Genomic DNA, 6,000 nt, shown 5'->3' with positions numbered 1-6,000 from the left:
GGGTGTTTTGTGGTTGATTGACGGTGGGGTTGAGGGGGGTATTGTTTTGCAAGATGCTTTCCCGGATTCTTTCAATTTTGTTGATGAAGAAATCCGATAGTTCATTACAGAACTCTTGGGTGTCTGAGTTGGGGACTTCAAGACATCCTGGATTCATGGTCTGGGTGACCATCTTGAAGAGTTCGCGGGGGCGGTTTAGGGCGCTGTTAATCTTTTCCAGGCGGCTTCCGCCCTTCTGAGCTCTTGCTTCAGAAGCGACAGCTGGTTGTTGAACCAGCCAGACTTTCTTTTTCGGATGCAGGCTTTGCGTTTCGGTGCTACTAAATCGGCTGACTGTAGCATGGCTGCGTTTATGGCATCCAGTGTATCTGCGGCTGTTTGATGTGGATGGATTGTTTTGATTCTGTTTCCCAAGGTAGATTTAAAGAGTTCCGAATGGAGCTTCTTCTGAGATCTAGCCCAGTGTATTGTCACCGGCTTGGGTGCTTTTATCACTGGGGGAATTTTGGAGATTATGAAATTGATTGCATGGTGGTCTGTCCATGGCAATGGTTCATTTTCTAAAATGCTTATTTTCAGATTTTGTCTGAAAATTAGGTCGAGTGTGTGACCTGAAGCATGTGTTGGCCCGCATATAAGTTGCTGTAGCCCTAATCCCTCCAGGTGATCGATGCAGGCGTCCGCAATGGGATCCTGTGCGGAGTTGGCCCACAGAATAAAGTCCCCGAGCAGCAAAAGGTGTTTGCTGTTAAGGGTATAAGTGGATATAAACTCCGTTAAAGATGGCAAAAACTGCGATTTTGGCCCAGGTGGCCTATAGCAGAGGAGAATGTGAACAGTCTCCTGGGGGGAAGTTTGAAGTTGAAGAGTAAGGGTTTCCATGAATGGAAGAGGATTTTGAAGGGCTGGCTTAGTGATTGTAATGTGATTCTTGCGGATCACCGCCAGGCCTCCTCCTCTTTGCCCTATTCTGTTTTCCGTTATAATGCGATAGTTTTCTGGCACCAATTCTCCGAGAATGGTGTTGCAGTCGTCTGAGAGCCAGCTTTCTGTAATAAAGAGGCAGTCTAGATTGTTTTGTAGTAAGAAATCGTGGATTTCTAATCGGTGTTTTACTGCCGATCTTGTGTTGATCAAAGCACATGATATGTGCTTGAGCTGGGTTAAATAGTTTACATTTTTGATGGTCGATCGTCGATCGAATCTCAAAAGTTGCTCTATTTTTAAGGCCTTTTTGGTGATGGCTGGTAATGCTGTTGCGAATTGTCTCAGACCCCGAATAGAGTCCGCAGAGTATCGCAGATTAACCATTGTCGCCAGTCACATTGTCGTCAGTCTTTCCTAATTGCGGCGGCCGCGAATGAGGCCTGGTCTGGCGCGGATGCGGGAAGAGCCGCGAGACGCCGGACGTGATGCGTGGAAGACTGTCCAAGTGAGCCGTCACTCGTTGAGTCTTCTCTTCCCGATTGGTCCAGAGGAAGGCGAAAAACCCCAGGCGTGCTGTGCCAATCTGCAGCGATCGGGGGAAGAAATTCCTTCCTGACCCCTTAACGGCGATCGGTGCAACCCTGGATCAATTGGCTAGGGGGGTGTGGGGGGGGGGGGTCTTAGTCCTGTTTTTTTGAGCTGTGTCTGCAGCACCTGAGAGCTGGGAGGGCCCTGCCTGGCTGCACTATCCCTGGGGAGAGCCGACTCGTTTGAGAGCGTCCTGCTCTCACTATCCCTGGGGTGAGCAGACTAAGATGAGAGCGTCTGCTGCACCGCTGAATCTATATAGCAAGAGTTCCAACTTTATTAGCTGCAAGCTTGTTCTGGATCAGTGATTGAAAAAAAAGAAGCTTAAAGGGGTTGTAAACATTCACAGCCTCTCCCCACGGGGATGTAGTCCCAAGGGAGGAGGCGAGCACGCTGACTAACCCCCAGCCAGAACAGCTCGGATGATGGGGGCAAGCTTACTGAGGAGGAACAGGAAGTGAGAAATTCAGACAAAGAAAAAAAACACTTCGAAGGGAAATTGAAGGAAAAGGTAAGTGAACCAACAATGCACTAGCTTAAAGGAACCCATTTAGAAAATAAAAAACGAACCTTTACAACCCCTTTAAAAAGTCAACCCACATATGACTGAGGCTGTCTTTAATTTTATTAACGTTGAGGAGTGAGTGATTTATCCAATAGATTCCTTTATCTTGTTACATGGCGTTCTCATTTGCTATGTAAGTTATTAAGTGGAAAATTGCGCTGTTACATTGTGAAGTTGTTGAGAAGTAAATGGTTCAGTAGGGAAATACAGGGGTGTTATGTTGGTCAGTGGAAGAATGCATTTGTTAGTTGGCGGTTGTGACATTTGCGAAAGTTGTGAAATTTTCAGTCAGTGGAGATAGCATGGGTGCAGTGGCAGTCAGTAGAGAAATACGGTATGGAAAAGTGGAAATACTGCGCTGTCTAAATAATAAATATTGAAAGTATAAATAAGCTGCTGCAACTAACAATGTGAGATACACACAATAGCTCAGCAGTTCCACATAATAAGGTAGGAAAGAAAAAGCTCCCATAGCGTCCAGAGTGCCCCTGGACAACGTCATCTGTGATGAAACGGCGTATGGAGGAGCGGCGTGCTGACGTCACCGCAACAATCTACGCAAAGTCCCGGAAGAAACGGGCTGTGGGAGCCGGCCGACTTAACTATTTATGACACGCTATATTTCATCCACTAAATGTGAGTGTATTTGTTTTTAATCGTTTTAATAAATTGTTATTGGCTGGATTACGCTATGGGAGCTTTTTCTTTCCTACCTTATTATGTGGAACTGCTGAGATCTCATTGAGGTACATTCAATCAGGAAGTGGAGGGACTCTGCTGGGAGCTATAGAGACCTTGGCTGGGGTGTGAGCTACAAGCAAATGTGATCTCCTAAATACGAGATCAATTAATCTGGTAAGTGGTAGTATATCTGTTGGTGGAGGAATCTGAGAATATCACTTTTCTTGAGGTGTTTCGTATGTTTGAAGCCACAGATATCACATTTGGAGAGGACTCCTTCATTTGAGACTACTATTTGAGCTTCAAGCTTTTGGACTTTTTTTATACAATTTATTTTATATTTTTTGTGTTCACCATGAATTTTTTGTCACTATATCATCACTGGTGTTAGCAGGCGGGTTTAGTTCCACCTCTTGTGACGCTTCTTTAGTTTGTTTGACATTATATACAGTATAGGGACAGGCAGCTGTCATTATAATTTGTCCATTTACATTGGTCACTCTAATTTTTCACATATGCTCTGTTCATTCTCTATGAATATTGGAGTATATGTGAACTTAGACATCACATTTAGTGCACGTATATTGCAGCGCAGCTATATTCTATAACACAGTAGAGAAATACGTTGGTAGAGTGGCAGGGGCGGACGGACTTTTCAGCGTGTATATGTATACTGTGTGTGTATATTGTGTGTCTGTGTATACTGTGTGGCACCATAATCTATTGCCTGTGGCCCCATAATCTCCTATTGCCTGCAGGCTCCATAATCTCCTATTGACAGGGGGCCCCATAATCTCCTATTGCCCAGGGGCCCCATGAGTTGTCAGTCCGCCCCTGTGCAGTGGTTCTCAGTATAGACGGTTATGTAGTATAGTGGTGGTCAGAGAAGTGTGTGGGTGCAGTAGCAGTCTGTAGAGAAGTGTGTGTGTGTGCAGTGGTGGTCAGTGGAGAAGTGGGTGGGTGCAATGGTGTTCAGTGGAGAAGTGTGTGGGTGCAGTGGTGGTAAGTAGAGAAGTGTGTAGGTGCAGTAGCAGTCTGTAGAGAAGTGTATGGGTGCAGTAGCAGTCTGTAGAGAAGTGTGTGGGTGCAGTGGTGGTCAGTGGAGAAGTGTGTGGGTGCAGTGGTGGTCAGTGGAGAAGTGTGTGGGTGCAGTAGCAGTCTGTAGAGAAGTGTGTGGGTGCAGTAGCAGTCTGTAGAGAAGTGTGTGGGTGCAGTAGCAGTCTGTAGAGAAGTGTGTGGGTGCAGTGGTGGTCAGAGATGTGTGTGGGTGCAGTGGTGCTCAGAGAAGTGTGTGGGTGCAGTAGCAGTTTGTAGAGAAGTGTGTGGATGCAGTGGTGGTCAGTAGCAAGGTGTGTGAGTGCATTGGTGGTCAGTGGAGAAGTGTGTGGGTGCAGTGGTGGTCAGTATTAAAGTGTGTGAGTGCAGTAGCGGTCAGTGGATGAAGTGTGTGGGTGAAGTGTGTGGATACAGTAGCAGTCTGTAGATAAGTATATGGATGCAGTGGTGGTGAGTAAAGTGTGTGGGTGCGGTAGCGGTCAGTGGAGAAGTGTGTGAGTGCAGTGGTGGTCCACAGAGAAGTGTGTGGATGTAGTGGCGATCAGTTGACAAGTGTGTGGGTGCAGTAGCAGTCAGCAGAGAAGTGTAATGCCGCGTAGACATGCTCGGAATTTCCGACAACAAATGTTCGATGGGAGCTTTTGGTCGGAAATTCCGACCGTGTGTAGGCCCCATCAGACATTTGTTGTCGGAATTTACGCCAACAACATCCATTCTCATAAATTCCGATCGTGTGTAGACAATTCCGACGCACAAAATTTCACGCATGCTCTGAATCAAGTACGAGACGGAAGCGCTCGGTCTGGTAAAACTAGCGTTCGTAATAGAGATAGCACATTTGTCACGCTGTAACAGACTGAATAGCATGAGGCTAAAAAGCGCAAATCGTCTCTCACCAAACTTCAACTAACACGACTGGTATTGAACTTCCTTTTTCTAGTGCCGTCGTACTTGTTGTACGTCACCACGTTCTTGACGTTCGGAATTTCCGACAACATTTGTGTGACCGTGTGTATGCAGGACAAGTTTGAGCCAACATTCCAACGGAAATGTATCCACGGTTTTGTTGTCGGAATGTCCGATCATCTGTACGCGGCATAAGGGTGCAGTGGTGGTCAGTAGCAAAGTGTGTGGGTGCAGTGGCGTGTTAGTGGAAAAGTGTGTAAGTGCAGGAGCAGTCAGTAGAGAAGTGTAAGGGTGTAGTGGTGGTTAGTAGAAAAGTGTGTGGGTGCAGTAGCAGTCAGTGGAGAAGTGTGTGGGTAAAGTGGTGGTCAGAGAATTGTGTGGGTGCAGTGGTGGTCAGAGAAGTTTGTGGGTGCAGTAGCAGTCTGTAGAGAAGTGTGTGGATGGAGTGGTGGTCAGTATTGAAGTGTGTGGGTGCAGTAGCAGTCAGTGGAGAAGTGTGTGGGTGAAGTGGTGGTTAAAGAAGTGTGTGGGTACAGTAGCAGTCTGTAGAGAAGTGTGTGGGTGCAGTGGTGGTCAGAGAAGTGTATGGGTGCAGTGGTGGTCAGAGAATTGTGTGGGTGCAGTGGTGGTCAGAGAAGTTTGTGGTTGCAGTAGCAGTCTGTAGAGAAGTGTGTGGATGTAGTGGTGGTCAGTATTGAAGTGTGTGGGTGCAGTAGCGGTCAATGGAGAAGTGTGTGGGTGAAGTGGTGGTCAAAGAAGTGTGTGGGTACAGCAGTCTGTACCGCCGGGCACTCGCATCGGCACCTGGGGCGAGCAGGGGGCGCGTGCACGCCCCTAGTGGCTGCAATGCAAAATCACGTTACCGTATTTATCGCGGTATAACGCGCTCCCGCGTATACCGTGCACCCCTGAAGTTGCCCCCGAAATTCCTGTAAAAAAAATGTTATATGATTTTATTACTTACAGTTTTGGTGTCTTCCCAGCGTCCATCGTCCGGTCCGGCGTCCGTCTGCGGCCTCGATGGTGTCGATGGTGTCCTCCCGGCTTCTCCAGCGCGCGCCTCAAGTCGAGTCCCCGCTTCCCGCGCTCAGTTCGAACGCCTCCGCCGACATATACTGAGTGCAGTACACTCGGGTACATTCGGCAAGGCTCTGCGTCGCTCGCGCTCACGCTCTGTGACGTTTATGCGTGAGCACGAGCGAAGCCGAGCCTGGCCGAATGTACCCGAGTGTACTGCACTTGGTATATGTCGGCGCAGGATTTCAAACTGAGTGCGG

The sequence above is a fragment of the Rana temporaria genome, chromosome 1 (genome assembly GCF_905171775.1).
Source record: "Rana temporaria chromosome 1, aRanTem1.1, whole genome shotgun sequence".
In the NCBI taxonomy this organism is placed as follows: domain Eukaryota; kingdom Metazoa; phylum Chordata; class Amphibia; order Anura; family Ranidae; genus Rana; species Rana temporaria.
Note: the sequence above shows the minus strand (reverse complement) of the source record.